The sequence below is a fragment of the Parasteatoda tepidariorum genome, chromosome 1, assembly GCF_982258835.1.
Source record: "Parasteatoda tepidariorum strain Cologne lab strain chromosome 1, Ptep-v5.0, whole genome shotgun sequence".
In the NCBI taxonomy this organism is placed as follows: Eukaryota; Metazoa; Arthropoda; class Arachnida; order Araneae; family Theridiidae; genus Parasteatoda; species Parasteatoda tepidariorum.
Genome location: NC_141755.1, coordinates 62,296,849 through 62,314,993, shown reverse-complemented (window position 1 = coordinate 62,314,993; position 18,145 = coordinate 62,296,849).

Genomic DNA, 18,145 nt, shown 5'->3' with positions numbered 1-18,145 from the left:
TGTAACAGGGTACGATTGTAACAGAGCAAAAATTTCGAGTGTCGGGTTCTAGATTTGGTTCCTAGGTGGCGCACAAAGTGTATTTAATAAATCTACATGTACACACCTGCTGGCAACCATTTTTATGTAATTTTGAAAGAGTTGCATCACAAAAGATATTTTCACGCTACGTAAGTACTTGTTTTGGTATTAGAATATTATATTGTAACAAAGTAATTTTGTTTAAACAAATAAAAATTATTAACCGAATATGTAAGTGGACACCTTAATTAACATTTCAAAAAAAATTATTAGCTTTGTTAATTAACTAGCATTGTTTTTAACAAATGAAGCTGAAATGGCGCCTTGGGGACGATTGTAGCAATAAGTAAAGGGACGATTGAAACAGCTGAAAATAAAATTCATAATTACAATTGCAATTGTTTAACCCCTTGGGCCCCATTTCTTATGTTTACAAACCATTACTTAACTCTTTAACCACCAATAGTTTCCTATATCATTTATATTATGTTGCATGTGCATTATTTTATTTGCCACCTTTCACAGCATAAATTGAAATTTTTAACCCCTGAAAGTTAAAAGTTTAACCCATTAGGTCACTGCTCATTATTATTTTTACTCCTAAAATATCACTACTATTTTGATCAATAAAAAAATATATCTCAACTATGATAATATGTATAATTAACTATGTTTTAGTTGAATTTATGAACTGTTACAATTGACCCCGTAAGTGGGGACAATTGTAACAAGTGCACGACTGTCAAAAATTGTTAATAACTAATATAATAACATTTAAAATAAGGTTTTTATTATTTTTTTCTAGTAGAGGAGAGTCTACTTTACTCGTCTGTCAATTAATACTAATAATATATTGGATTTTTTGTTAGTTAAAAATAGTTAAGTAAAAAGTGTTACAATTGACCCCACTCTCCCCTACACTATCTTTTTATCAGTGTTCTATTTTTTCTGAACTCATGTGCTGAGTATTTGTCTAAAACGGAGTTATTGGAGGCTCTTTAATAGTTTTGATTATAATTTATTCGCTTTTGGTTAATTGACGTTACTGATTTAGGAAAGAGTTTCAATTGTTTGAAATGGTCTTTAGCTTTAGAATGCTCCTCTGAAAAGGGTCCATTAAAGAAAACATCTTCCTCTGAGAAGTATAATTTTTATAATGAACAGCCGTCAGAGTAGCGGTTGCTTGTGCTAAGCATTTCATTTTATCACTGTAGAAGAAAACTAAAGAACCATCTGAAGTTAAAAGATTTACAGACTATAAAAAAATTATTAACAAAAGCATAATTGAGAATAAAAGGGTTACATACGTAGTGTATCGATTTGATTTAGTTCGGCTTATTTCTATATTCAAATGGTATTTTCAATAAGCAAATAGAATTGAATAAATACTTACCTTTAATAATGGATAGATTATTTTGGCATAGGAAAAGATAAATATATTGTTCTTTTTTGGAAACTTTATGAGCGTTTCATATACAAAACAAATTACACAACAAATTACATACCTATTATACTGCTTTCCAAAAGATTGAGTGATGAAATTAAAAAAAGAAGTTCGACATAACACCTTCAGATATTTGCCAATGTATCTAGAATTTTTTATCATATAGGGGAAATTCGACTATCACGGTTAGAAATGTACCTGATTCAACAATAACGACACATGTTATAATATTTTTCTCGGAAAAGGGATTCAAAAATAATTTATCTAATATGGAATCCACGAATATATTCTTAATGTACTGTTGATAAAAGAATTGCGTCAAATTAAGTAAATTTTGGTGAAATACTTGAATTTTCAAGCTGTAAGATGCAATTTTAATGACTTTATTTCTGCATATTTAATTTGCTAATTTATCAGATTGAGAAAGTTATGAAATCAAGAACAAAAATCGTACTTGATCTGATTTAATACACTTTATGAGGTTAGCTGCTTCCAGTTGCCCTCATTAAGTAAATTTTGGTGAAATACTCGAATTTTCAAGCAGTAAGATGCAATTTTAATGACTTTATTTCTGCATATTTAATTTGCTAATTTATCAGATTGAGAAAGTTATGAAATCAAGAACAAAAAACGTACTTGATCTGATTAAATACACTTTATGAGGGCAGCTGCTTCCAGCTGCCCTCATTAAGTAAATTTTGGTGAAATACTCGAATTTTCAAGCAGTAAGATGCAATTTTAATGACTTTATTTCTGCATATTTAATTTGCTAATTTATCAGATTGAGAAAGTTATGAAATCAAGAACAAAAAACGTACTTGATCTGATTAAATACACTTTATGAGGGCAGCTGCTTCCAGCTGCCCTCATTAAGTAAATTTTGGTGAAATACTCGAATTTTCAAGCAGTAAGATGCAATTTTTAATGACTTTATTTCTGCATATTTAATTTGCTAATTTATCAGATTGAGAAAGTTATGAAATCAAGAACAAAAAACGTACTTGATCTGATTAAATACACTTTATGAGGGCTGCTGCATCCAGCAAAAGTTTACACGTTTTAGTACAACATGTTTTAGTACAAAAAAGATTGCATCGAGAAAAAAAAAACTTAGATAATCTATGTCGAACTGTTCTTCCCCTATTCTCATAGAAAGTGGCAAAAATTGCATGATCACGCGCGTCTGGTTTTGATGAGAGGGAAAATAGGGGGGGGGGAGGGACTTATATTATGGTGTTTGTCTAAGATAAAGTATAGTTACCAATGTAATTTTTTATGCGAATTTAAAAGAGATCAATCATGATTAATAACTTAAAATTTATGAGTATTTTTATGAATAAAAACTACAATTTTGTATTTGCACCAATTTGCACAAGTAAAGCTGTAGTCTAAACAAATGAAGTTTTTTTTTTAAATATAAAATCGTATGAGACCTAATACAAGCAGATAAAAAAATACTACACGCAAGGCTGAGCAACTTTTCACCATTCACTTTGAAGAGGGTATTTAACAGTTTGCTTAAAAATAGAATTTTTAAGTCCTTTTTAAACCCTGTTTTTGTTATACTAAAGAATACATGCTCACATTTTGCATCATTTCATTAAATCTCTATTGATTGCATGAATAAAAACTAGCTTTGCTCACAAAAATTAATAATTTTTTGGCCAAACATTTTCTAACAGAAAAACGGTTAGAATAATTTTTCAGTGTCATTTGAAAATTATTAATTTTTATTCTTGGTTTTTTCATCATATACGCTAATCTCTTTCAAGTATTGGGAGAAATTTACCTTCAGGGAGGATTTTTTGATTAAACTAACGCGCATTTGCGTTACATGGAGAAGAAAACCATGAAAATCTTCCTCGGTATGCCTAACAGCAAGGGAACTCCAACCCATGATCCGTCTATCACTGAGGATATTTTGCGTCATCACTGCGGTTGGTGCAAGACGAATGCGGAATTTATATCGACCAGTCATCGCTGGGATTCTTACCCAGTTCACCTCATTGGAAGGTGAACACTCTATTCCATGAGCCATCACGGTTCCAACGACATGGTTGTTGTAATGTTGTCAGCATTGTGCTCAAGCTGTCTTCACTTCCTAGATTAGCAGGTAGGGGAGAGTGAGGTCAATTGTAACAGGGTACGATAGTAACAGAGCAAAAATTTCGAGGGTCGGGTTCTAGATTTGGTTCCTAGGTAGCGCACAAGGTTTATTTAATAAATCGACATGCACACCCCTGCTGGCAACCATTTTTATGTTCTTTTGAAAGAGTTACATTACAAAAGATATTTTCACGCTACTTAAGTACTTTTTTTGGTATTACAATATTATATTGTAACAAAGTAATTTTGTTTAAACAAATAAAAATTATTAGCTGAATAAGTAAGTGGACACCTTAATTAACACTTCAAAATAAAAGATTAGTTTTGTTAATTAACTAGCATTGTTTTTAACAAATGAAGCTGAAATGGCGTCTTGGGGACGATTGTAACAATAAGTAAAGGGACGATTGTAACAGCTGAAAATAAATAATCTTATGTTTATAAATCATTACTTAACTCTTTAAGAACCACCAATAGTTTCCTATATCATTTATATTATGTTGCATGTGCATTATTTTATTTGTCACCTTTCACAGCATAAATTGAAATTTTTAACCCCTGAAAGTTAAAAGTTTAACCCATTAGGTCTCTGCTCATTATTATTTTTACTCCTAAAATATCACTACTATTTTGATCAATAAAAAAATATATCTCAACTATGATAATATGTATAATTAACTATGTTTTAGTTGAATTTATGAACTGTTACAATTGACCCCGTAAGTGGGGAAAAATTGTTAATAACTAATATAATAACATTTGAAATAAGGTATTTATTTTTCTTCTAGTAGAGGATAGTCTACTTTACTCGTCTGCCAGTTAATACTAACAATATATAGGATTTTTTGTTAGTTAAAAATAGTTAAGTAAAAAATTTTACAATTGACCCCACTCTCCCCTGCTGTCGATTTGAAGCTGGGCTTTAAGTCACCACTAAGGAACACATATCAGTCAATCAAAATGACGTGACAGTGTTTTTAACCAATGAGCTACTACGACACGACCTCTTTTATTAACTCAATACATTGTATGTGATTTAAACTTTTTTTAAAAAAATTACACTGTAAAATTTCTGAATTAAATCTATTTCCATTTTCTTTATCTTTTATTACCAGAACATATTACGGAACAAAAATATGATATACTGTCTTTTTTACATTAATTAATTACCATAAAACACAAAGTATAGGTAATCAATATCGAAATTTGATTTGAATTGTTACAGTGTACATCTTTTAAAAGACTTTTTATATATAAATGATGACAATAATAGTTTTCCTAAAAAAACTATAACCATGATTATTTAGACTATAACTTTTCTAAGAAATTCTATGCTTATATTTCATTTACTATAAAAACAAAGAAAAAAGATACAAAGAACTTTTTCTGAGAATAGTTTATGAGTAACTATCAAAAAACAATTCATTTGGCTCTTTTCGGAATTACTCGTATTTCCTTAAGTTGTAAGAGTACAGAAAATACAAAAATATATAAATACATAGGAATTTAAGTTTTTAAACTTGCAGATTGCATAGAATTACCAAAACATCACATATCTCTTTCATTATAGTAATGTTTTGAATTTTAAAAAATGGAAGAAAATGTTTCGTAGAAAAAGGTTTTTGCAAATTCTTTTGTCTGAATAGTATAAAATAAAAGATTCTTAGTTATATAGAGTTCCAAAATTTGTGCACTGCTGAAATAGTATACACTGCAAATATGTAATTAAATAGAATAAAATATTGTCTTAGAAGAGACATTTAACTAAATATGAAATGGAGAATCTACGAACTAAACGATATTCAAATTAAAATTATGATTTATTTATGCGAACAAATTAGTAAAATCAATATATTCGGTTTTATCTAAATCACTATCCTTAACATATAAAATTATTCGTAAACTCTTAAAGCAAAAATATACAAACACATATGAAGAGAGGAAGAAAAGTATGTAAATTTGATGAACAAAAAAAGGGAAGGCGGAATAAAAAATATCCAAACTTATTCGGTTGCAACAGATGAGAAAATGAGGAATTAGGTTAGAAAATTTTTCCCTCTTCGTCCAGCCACCAACTGGTTCTGATGATCTTTCTCCCGCCTTTCTTAATAGTGATTCTTCAGATTTCAATAACAATAACGTTTTTGTTCTCCACTTGGAAAAAAAATTTGTGTCTCTCAATCTTAGTTAATTTTTAAATTAAATTTTTGTTAAGGATATATTAATATATTTACACCTTACAAATAACCATTAAACCACAAAATGAAGCATGTTTATACTATTTTATCTATTCTAAAATTTAAAAAAAGAACACACATTTTCTTAGAAAAGAACTTGAAAAAAATAGGCTTTCCGAAATTGTTTCATAATTTGAAATAATTTAGCATGGATTAAAATACGACTTGAAAAACATATTCATTTTAGCAAATAGTTGATATTTTAAAAGATTTGTAAACACATTTATGGTAACAAATAATTCCACAGCAGTAGAGTAAAATTCATACAAAATTTGCAATACATTTTAAGGAACTTCCAGCAGAAAATGGGAGAAAAAATTTCTCAATAATTTTAAAAGTGGCACACTTAATAAATTTCATCTTAACAAGGGAAGTTAATTAATGCTTAAATTATTAAACTTCAAAGCTTCATTATAAATTAGGAAAATTATTTCAGAAGGCTTTACATTTTATTAAAGTGCATTAACGCAACTAGAAAAGGAATCATCTCGTCATTAGATTAAAAAATTCATTCTTTTAAGAAACTTATTTGAACTTTAACATCATTCATTATAGTAACTCTTACATTAGTTAGCGATCGCATCAAAGTCAAATTAAGAAGACAAGTTTCATAGTTAATTCTAAATTCCAGAGTCTGCCACGTAAATGTAGGTAATTTCAAAAGGACGTAAATAGAGAGAATTATTTTAACTATCTAGAGTTCTATTAAAAGGACAGTTCTTACATAGAAAAAAATTATTAAATTGGTAAATACAATAGTGATAATAATACAATATAATATAAATTAATAAATACATTGGTACTCTAAGTGTTTTAAAATTTAATTTTGAAGAAACCATATATTTCTGTCTGCCATCGTATAAAAATTACTATAAGATGCTGAAATTTCAAATTAAAGCGCAGTTTTTTTTTATAGCTGAAAATATAATATAAACAAACATGAACTCTCTACTCTATCTTTTATTTTGATAACGATCATTTCGTATAAATCAATTTTTTGTGGCTTGGCATTAACTTTCGGCGTTCGTATTAAAGCTATTTATAGATGCTATAATGGTTAGATTTAAATTTTGTTTGGTGTTTTCTTGGAAATTTTGTTGTTCTTCCTTACCAAGCCAATTACGATTGATAATGAAGATCTTCAAACTGATATTTCTAAGCCATGTTACTTAGGACGTGTATATAAAAAAATTCTAAGAATTAATTGTTCCAAATGAAATTTCCTCGTAATTATTTTTAAATATAAATAAATCAAAAAGTATATGAATTTATTAAATTTATAAATATGAGCTATGTTCATTTTATGTATTTTTAGAATTTTATTTTAATAAATGGGTGAATCACCATTCACCACAAAGATTGACTGAAATACAACAGTATCCAAGGAGAACGAAGCATTGATAATAGTAGTTAAATATCTTAAGTGGATTGTTGACTAAATTTTCATAAAAACAAAAATGCATGTAACTAGATTTTCTGTTTTCTAAATTTTATTGAGAAAATGTTGAAGAAAATCGTTATGAATGAAACTTTCTTCTTCTTCTCATTAGCACGACAGCACAGGATGGGCCTTGGCCTTCTCAACAAGCCTATGCCAAGACATTCATCCCTTAGCCAAGGTTCTCCAATTTATTATCTTTAAAACTTGTAGGTCCTTTTCAAGGCAGTCTAAAAATCTTAGGTTTGGTCGTCCTCTTTTTCTTGTACCTGTTGGCCTGGCACTGAAAACTTTTTTGGTTGTCCTGCTATCCTCCATTCTTATAATGTGGCCTGCCCATTTAATCCTTTGAATTTTGATAAATTTATTGACATCAGGTTCTTTATATGCTTTATAAAGTTCCGTGTTTGATCTTCTAAACCAGGTACCGTTTTTACTTATTCCACCAAAAATGCTTCGTAGTATTTTTCTCTCAAATCTAGCTATCATATTTTCATCTCCAGGGGTTATTGTCTAGGTCTCACATTCGTATGTAAGCACTGATCGTATAAGACATTTTTAGAGTAACACTTTTGTTTTTCTTTTTATTAGGCTTGATTTAAGATATTTTCTTAGACCATAAAAACACTTATTGGCCATTGTGATTCTCGTGTGTATTCCTTGTGTAGTGTCGTTTTGTTGTTAATCTTAGACCCCAAATAGGTGAAGCTATCAACGGCTTCGAATTTGTATGCTCCAACTTCAAACTGTGTTTTTTCATAGCCAGCTTTTGTGCAAGGCATATATTTAGTATTATTTTCATTGGTTCTTAATCCCATCTTAATGGCTTCCTTCTCCAGACATAAAAAGGATTGTGTTAGTGCTGTCTGCGTTCTAGCGATAATATCTAAATCATCAGCAAAAGCCAATATTTGAACTGATTTGTTGAAAATATTTCCTAGGGTGTTGATGTTTGAGTCCCTTACTATTTTTTCTAATGCTAGATTAAAGATGCTAGATTAATGCTGGATAAAAAATCTAAGAATTATTTGTTCCAAATGAAATTTCCTCTTAATTATTTTTAAATGTAAATAAATAAAATAGTATATGAATTTATTAAATTTATAAAAATAAGTTATGTTCATTTTGCATATTTTTAGAATTTTATTTTAATAAGTGGGCGAATCACGACCATTCACCACAAAGCAAAGCACTGAAATACACCAGTATCCAAGAGTCAAGGAAGCATTGATAATAGTTGTTAAATACCTTAAGTGGATTGTTGCTAAATTTTCATACCTAAAATAAATTTTTTTACTGTCATTTAACGATAAAAAACAAAAATACATGTAACTAGATTTTCTGTTTTCTAAATTTTATTGAGAAAATGTTGAAAAAAATCGTTATGATTGAAACTTTGTTGTTCTTAATTATCAAGCATATCATGATTGATAATGAAGAAAAATAACTATTTTTGTAAAAAAGTGATAATTCTATTACACTCAAAAACAAGTTGTAAAATATTGTTATGTATATTATATATCTTTAGAGCTTATCACCTTAAGTTAATAATATTGTGCCCTACTATATGATCAGAAAGATTATTTTGCAGCAGACATACGACTGGAATGATAAAAAACTTTGGCAACTAAAAGTAGACAAATGGCCACGAAAGGTTTATGGGTTAAATTACATTTTTAGCTTTGCCTTCAAAATCATATTTAATTGCTCTAGGTATCTATTATATCCAAATGCAAAGTTAAAGAACCATTTTTCTTGAAATAATTAGATTTTAAAAGCATGTTTGCTAATCTTGTCTCTTTTATCAAGTTATCTATGTTATTATATGCTGAATAAATTGTTAATTTTTGATAAAAAGTAAGTTTTCGGGCTAAGAAACTATTTCCAGTAAGAAAGATTTCCAGAAGACTTCGCATAAAACTAAAAACTGAAAATAATGTTATATTTTTATATATAACTAGTCACCTCCGGCGAACAGCTGCTCCACCTTCATAAATAAATAACGTTTCAGTTATTTCGAAACTTAAAACTGTACATTGAAAAATCAAGACAATATGTAAGTAGAAAGTCATATGGCATAAATGAGAGTGGATTTAATTTTTGCCTTTTACCTGTTCACTCTTTCAGATTTTGCAATATTTTTTTTTCAGATTTGACAAAAGTAGGTATTGTGGAATCAAATAAAGTATTCTTTAAATTTGTTATTGTGGAATTCACATCAAGTGAATTTGTTCTTTACAACATATGCTAACAATTTGAACAAAAGAAAAAGATGCTAATTAGTTCATGGGTGCTTTTGATGAATTATATAATAAATTAGTAACTACGTTGAAATCAATCTAAGAACTTATTTATAATTATAAATTTTGCTGCTTTAGCAATTTTGACTGGAAAGATTTTTTTAAAAATTAAAACATTCTTTTACGTGAAAATTAATGTTAACTATTGACAATATATTATTATTATATTATACTGTTATTATTATACTACTATTTAATATTATATTATTATTACCTCAAGTTAAATTATTACGTCATAAAACAGCTTTTTTAACCTTGTGTTCTTATAACTATAGATTGTTATTATAAAGTTTGGTGCTTCTCATTTCAAGAATTGTAATATATCTCCAAACTATAAGCACTGTTGATCAGCTTTTTATAAGCACTGCTAATATTCCAGTAATAGGAAATACGTAAAGTTGTAATTAGTAACTAATATATAAGGTATATATTAAGGGCGTTATGTATTTAGGCGTTATGTTATGTATTAAGGGCATTATGATAAAAGTAGTTTACAGGCTTCTGAAAGCTACAATTTGCATAAGGGAGTTTATCGTTATTATTTTTTTAAAATTTTATATAACTTTTTCAAAACACGGTTCAATACTTTTAAGATTTTATGTTTGTCTTCAACATTCTTTAGTAAAATTTTTAAAGCATGTCTTATGAGCATTTTAACCCATGAGGAAAAGTGGTAATTGTGTGAGATATATTGCTCTTATTATAGTAATCCAAAAATATTTTCAGGAAATTTTTTCTCTTAGAATATTCTACAAAGTAAAATAAATAAAATAAAAACACGTAGAATTATAATTTGCATAAGTATAATATATGAGGCCATTCCATTTATCAGCAAAAAACATTGCTTTCTTTAATTTAAAAATCCTCTTTCTTTAATTATAATTTTTATGCTTCTATTAAACAGCTTAATTCAATTTTGTTAATTCTAGATAATTTATCACCTGGATTTTAGAATTTTTTTTTCTAGCTGAGTAATGATTAGCATCATTTTAAACATTTCAAAATAAAAATTAAGTAATATTTTTTTTCTTATTATTGAACGAATAATGTATCTTTCAAAAAAACAGCTTTTTCAGAGAATACCTATATATAATCCATATCTATATTTATCAGAGATTATCTATATTTTTATTCTAACAAAATTTAAAACAATTTTGCAAAAGGAGTAAACTATTTTACATAAAAAATTAACAATGCTGATGTCTTGTTCTTTGGCAGCATATCTAAATGATTTTCAATGGTTACAAAAACAACCTTTACATGTTGTTCTTTAGCCTTGTACGTTTTTCACCATCAACTATATCTGAAAACGTTGTTAGGATTTCATGATTTAAATTTATGCTCCACAATTCCTGTTTTCTACGAAAAGCATTAACATTATCAAGCGTATCCAATATTTGTGTATTTGATCCTTGGCGATTTCTTCTCTTAATTTATAAACAAGTTGCAAAAGTTTCCCACTTGATAACCATCTTGCCTCGCAATAAAATAGTAATGATGAATGTACTGCACTCATGTCTTTACAAGGCAAAAATTCTCGATTTCAGGGGTCTCATTGTTATATAATTTACTACGGTTACAACCGTAGTTAACACAAACTCATTTCTTTGGAAGCCAGAGCTTCTCGGTGGACCATGCAAAGTGTCCAGATTCACTGTGGCGATTTCTGTTTTACAAGGGCTTGCATGCTTTGAAATCTTCCGGACATTGAACAAGTACCATCGATGCCTATTCCCACGCAATTTTTCCATTCTTTGTTTGCCTCGTTTATAAAATCATTTAAGATAGCAAATAATGCGAGTGCTGTTGCTTTGAGTTCTATTAGTTTAAAGAAAAGTTGTTTTTCTTCTACTGACATGCCATCAAAAAATCGAAAAGGGCAATGAAATGATCATCTTTATTAATATCTGTTGCCTCATCAAGCTGTATTGAAAACAATTTGTCACGCAACTTCGAGAAAAGCTGACACTGTATGTATTAAGTTATATCATCAATTCGACGGGCAAATAGCATCATTTGAAAGAGGTATGGACTGCAATTGTTTTTCAAAATTATCTCCAAACATAATTTCCACTATCTAAATTGCTGCTGGCAAAATAAGTTCTTCACCAATGGTGTGAGGCTTTTTACTTCTGGCTATTTTATATGAAACTTTGTAAGAGGCAATTAAAGTTTTTTCTTCCGCAGACAAAGTTTTTTTAAAAACTGATTTTTCACATAAAAACTGATATTTTTTAAAAACTGATTTTTCACTGATTCACATAATTTTTAATTTGAAGAATTTTCTAGGTTTGCTGAAGTACTCACTATGAAACTATTCCAAATGTCGTTTAAGTTTATTAGGTTTTATGCAGTCTATCTCAAAAATTTTTGAGCAAATTATTTAGCTCTTCAAATGTATCTTATTAGATCTTAGATTGATTAGATCTTAGATTGAATTTAGCTCCAAAATACTCAAAGTACATATTATTATTGTATGTATTTTATTGTATGTGGGAGAGGGGCGATGAAAATTATATTGCGATTGCTGAAAGGTTGAAAAACGCCGATATTAGGTTCGTAGTATTTATTATCTGTTACTGTGGATCGCTAACATTCAGACTGTATTTGAGTTCAAGATCTCATATCCATTTAAAAAATGATTTAAAAATATGTGTTGCTTATATTTTTTACCGATTTTTGTGCAGTAATTCAAAGAGTAAAAGATAAGAAAACTAGAAAAGAATACACGTGCTTTCGTTTTCACAAAAAAGAGAAAAAAATGATTTTCTAATGAAAATACTTGAATTTTAATTCAAATTTTCTACAATCGCAGAAATAAAGCTTATATTCCTCTGAAGTGGAACAAAAATAACATTTCTTTATCTCCTGACTTTATAACATTTTTCACATTCCAAGTCATTCTTTAGAGACAATAGAATTGGATTTTAAAGGTTCTTTTTCAATAAAAAAAGGAGTATACAAAAAAATAATACTAAACTAAGTTGGTATTAGTTTGAAAAATATATGTTCAAGATATTGGCTTTAAAATAGAATGTTTTAGCCCAAATTTCGTTTTATGCTATAAAAACCTGACTCAATTTTATTAGTTATTTGTGCAATTTTGAGATATTTAAGTGATTTCGAAAACAACTGCAATGTTTTAGCCAGCAGCACCTTTATTTATATACCAAGATAATAATTATATTAAAACGTCGAAACTAAAGCAGTAATTTAATGAGTTATTTTACAACAGCTTAATGCTTAGCAAATTATAGAATTTCATACGGAATATTTCTTAAAGACTGAAGTTTTTGTGTACAAGAAGAGCAGAGAATGTTAACCTGTCAATATCGCTTAATAATTCTTTAAAACTAATTCAGAAGATTTAATAATGTCTATAGGGTGACGTGTATAATGATTACCTTTAATAAATATTTTAGAATATTTGTCAAGAAAAAAATGTTTCCCGATTATGGGGGACAAGCCAAGAATAAAAAAATTGCTATAGAAATCTTTTAAACCACTGATAAGAAAAGTGGAGTAAAAAAAAAATCGAAACCAGTTTGAAATTTGAAGTTGTTTCCAATTTTCACTTTCTAAGTTTTTCTATTTTCTTTGACTATCAAGTAAAGTTTATAATTTCTCCCACGGGGACAGGTAAAAATCAACTGCAGTTGTTTTTAGACTTCAAGTAGTTTTGAAGTTATTCCAGAGCTAACTGCTGATGTGCTGTAGTGAAATCTTAACTGTAGAAACACTTCAGTTATGTGGAAGAAAATTTGAAGTAATTTCACAGTAATTTATTTTAAACAAAACTTAGCCATTGTCTACATAATTACTGTAGTTTATATGAAATCACTTTAAAACCAAAAATAATGATACTTCAAATCCGTGGTTAAACTGCAATAAATTTGAAGTTATTATACAGTTATTGATTCAGATTTATGTTTTCCAATGTATCTGAAGAATTTCGGATGTGTAGAATTTCTGATCTGTAGAATTTCAAATTGACTTTGGTTTGTTCAATCTTGCTTTCCTCGTTAAGTTTTAAACTTTTAATATTGTTCCGTTTTTTTTTCTTCTTGATTATACATTAATTTCTGATTATTAATTTCTTATATTTAGGTGAGGGGTGTAGTGTGGCAGGCCTCCTGGTGGTGCACCCTGGTTAACGCTAAATCTGCTACAGCCTTCGCCAATCTCTTGCTGTCTTGTTTAAAGCAAATTCAGGCACAGAACAATTCCTGCTCTTAGGGACTTAACTGATGGAAAATCCTGGGTTTGCCTTCTTGATGACCAGCAGCGCTCTCACCTTTCCCTCCTTCCCAGAGCCGAGGGAGTTTGCTTGCCTTAGAATAATAACTGGACATGACTACTTGCAGGCCCATTTATTTAAAATTAACCTGGTCAATTCACCTCTTTGTGTTCTCAGCAATACTTCGCCTATGACTGGGGAGGATCTATTTGGTTGCCCCTCTCTTCTTGACATTCGTTCCTGTGATGACTTTTGTGCCTTCTCACCTTCCGGAGCTCCTTCAGTGTTGTATTGGACTGCAAGACGCCTTATGTCTGAGAAGACGATGGCGGGCGTAATTAAAAAAAAATATTTAAGTGAAAATTCTACAGCATATATATTAATGGTGGATGTAATGTACACTGTTTATATTTACAAGAGGAAAATGCATGAAATACATATTTGATGTAATCGTAATTATTTCATAATTTCGAAGAGTCGAAAATATTCTAAAGTATGTTTTTTACTCAATTAAATTGTTTTACAATCTGCTTAAAATTAGGTAAATAAATAATTCTATATTTTAGTAATTTTATTTTCTGTAAATTTTCTAGATTTTATTTTCTTTAAGAATATTTGATTTCTCGGGAACTGTCGACCAATTTCGCTACAATTTTGTATTTTGCCACTTGAAATTGCGTTTTTTAAAATGACAAAGAAAATTGTATACCTTACAATTCACAAGTTTTTCGACTTACAAAAATTTATTTTGTACCTGGAATTATCCTTAAACAAACAAAATTTATAATGGTGAGCAAATTTTTTTTATTTGCTTCGAAGTTTTGGAGATATGGTGAAAATAGCAAAAAGTAAAATTGCCATTATAGGGTCTAATCTTGGGACTGCTCTTCTGACCAAACTATTGGGACCATATTTCAGAAATTATAGCTACCCCCTACATTTTGTGAGTCAAAAAACAGTATTCTTCTAATAAAAGGTATGTTTATTTAGAGAAAGTACGTTTTGTGTCTGATTTCATAATTTAAAATATCGTCTGTATTAATTTATTAGCATATTTGAGGTCACCAGCTTGAACAATTGAGATTGAGTCCTAGAACGCAAAGATTCGATCATTTAATCAAAAGTTATTCAGGGTGGTCCGTTTATTTTTTGAGCACTGTACTTATTTCGTTGTGTTGTTCAGTACTAATTTATTGATTGTTTACTTTTTTTCCCTCCGTACAAAGAACGGATATTCAACTTGTACTTAATAAATGTGTATACTTTATATAATAATAATACTTTTTTGTGCTGGTTGAAGGTGCACTTTTAGAAAGTATTATTTGTGTATTTATCTGTATTTATAAATTAATCATTAGATGTAATACAATATGTTAACTTTTTTTAAAAATGCTGAAAAAATACCATTTTGTAAAGAAAATGAGTTTAGAAAAAAAAAGAATTAACATTAATTAATATCAGAATTGATATTAAAGTTAAGTAAAACTATAGTATTAATCTGGAAACTGTTTAGATAAGATTATTTTTGAAGAAGTTGAGTTTTATTAAATTGAAAATGAATATTTTACTTTATGAGTTCAATTTTAAATTATTTTGTTTCTTACGCAAACATTATAAATCTCGTTTCATTTTATTCTTTAAAGATTTTTCTTTACTTTACTTTTCGTATGGTTTTATTTATGAACTATTTCTAGTTCCTTAAGATTAAACAATGTTTGATTTCGGGTGTGGCATATAATGTAGATTTTACGTCTTAAAACTCACTATCAGAGTAATTTCAAATGGTTAAAGAAATCGTCTAATTTGAAAAACTATCGATCTATAAATGCTATATTAGCCCAATCAAATTAGATTATGGTTTCGAACTAACTCCTAGAAAGCTGTAAAATGATTTTATAAAATAGTAATATAAATTTGCGACGGTTTCTGATCAAGAGCTAAATTTATAAGAACCATAAAACTCCGAAATATTTGATATTTTTCCAGATTTTGCCCATAACATTTAAAGGATGCATCGTTCACATTTTTTTATAAACACTGAAATTAAAGATCACTGAACTCCGCATCGAATTTTATTCTTAAGCACTAAATTTGATCGAAGGACATGGTCCGAACTAGTAATCAAAATTTAGAAAAATTTTCCATTTCGACATAAAAATGCGTTACGCTAACATTCAAACGCCTATGACCCAAACAAATGAAAAGCAATTTCTACAAATGAAAAACAAAACATACAAAAATCTAGAGTATCAAATTTTGTTATCAGAGAAGTCTTAATTTTTAAATTTTGCTCAATTCTACCCCAGGATACAAAAAAAAAAGAGAAAAAAAAAAAGAAAAAAAAAAAGAGAAGCCTATCCTATTTTAAATTTTGCTCCTAATAAGAAAAAAGGAAACCAAAACAAGTTGTAACGCTGTTTTTCTTTCCGCAATTTGTCTATCGAATTAAATACGTACGTTATTTGATTGCAAAATTTGGTTACTCATCTTTTTTAAAGTAGGGTTAAGGTGGTTTGGGGGTGGAATCCCAATATTTGAATAGTAACTTTTGCTCTGCTTAAATATTTTAGTGCGTTCATGGCCTAATTGGATTATTACTTTTAAATTTGACGAGCGATTAAACTCTTTATTTAAAAAAAAGGCACGAGGAAATTAAAATTTTGATTTTACTGTTCAGACTTGCATTTCTACAAACAACAACGTATTCATTTTATGCGTATTTGCGCGCCAAAGTAAAACAAAAAAATTTAGTCATCCTTTATAATATTAATAGTTTAGCATGAAATGCCCAGTATGTTTTATATATCCTTGCATTACTTTTGTCTTGTTTCTGCTTTCGCCTCCTTTTATTTTTTTTACAGCCACAGCTTTTCTCGCCTGTAATTACGAGCATGATTTTTATTCTTTTCTTGCTTTGAATTTCCCGCAGATGTTTTAAAATTCTGTCGAATCGAAATCAATAATTTTGTTAAAATTAAAATATAAAATTATCTGTTAAGTAGAAATGTATCAGAAAAAAATTAGCAATTAAGTTAAAACGCATATTCATACACTTAAATTTATAAGTATTAATTATTATATAGAATATAATAATCCAAGTGTTAAGAAAATTAGAGGAATTTTTTCGAAGGTATATTAGTGAAAGAAAGTTATAAAATTCTAAGATAGGGGAGTACAAGGAAGAAAATATGAGCAAAATAATTTTAAATAACTTTGAGGAATCGAATGGTGTTTACACTCTCAGAAATAAAACTCTTCCTTTTAATTCTTCAGAAACAATTTAGCTATATTTTATTAATTTTGAGAATTATTTCACCATAAAGTCAAGTGATTTATGACGAAATGGGAACTCTCAAATATATGTCGGAAAGTTTTCCTAATCCCAATGCATTTTGACAGATTGTTAACTAGAATGACGAAGTATAATATCAGGAATAAACGATCGAAAATAAAGTGACGAAACAAGCTCCCCGGCTTGTATGATGGTCTGGGAGTAGGTCTCGTACCAGGAAGATACCAGGTTCAAATACCACTTCAAAGATGGGTGTAATTTATATCTCTATATTATCTACCTTTCACGTCGATCCAGATATAGTGCTCAAGATAGAGCGTTTATGAGAAAAGTTAGATATATTAGTAATTATAGTTTTTTTCGGAAAAAATAGAATGGCGAAATATTTCTTTACTATTGACGAATTTCGTTTCCTCAAAGAAGTGGCGATAGTTATTTCGCCACCTTGACAAAATGTTCGCTTTGGGCATATACCAGGAAATAGTTTCGGCAAATTTGAAGAAAGTTTAGTGAAATTTGAGTATCTATTTTTTAAATTGTATATAACAAAGAATTGCAATTTACATTGTTAAATTTTTTTATTCTCTTATAATGGAGCATATAAAATTTGCATTTTGGACACGAACCTTTAATTGCAATGATATAAACCGAGTAATTAGTCTAATACTATAATTTGTTACTAACCATTAAGAGAAAATTAGCAATTTTTAAATTTCTAATAGAAAAGGAATGTTTTTTTAGAAGAGAATAATTGATCAAGTTTGTCCCAGTATAAAAGTGATTTCTATAATAGCAATTTAAATAAATAGGATATTTACATTTTGATTAAATCCAGGAAATGTTTATCGAGTTTTCCTTAAATATCATGGAAACCATAAATTAACAGCGATACAATGTAGAGTTCACTGTTTTAAAAATTAGGAATACATAGTCATTAAGGAATACATAGGAATGTTTTAAATATACTGTAATCTTATGCTCTCACTTTTGTTTTTAAATAGTACCTATGTTAAGGAATCTTAATCTCTTTCTGGAAACAATAAACGAATAAAATAAAGATTTCAGTATGC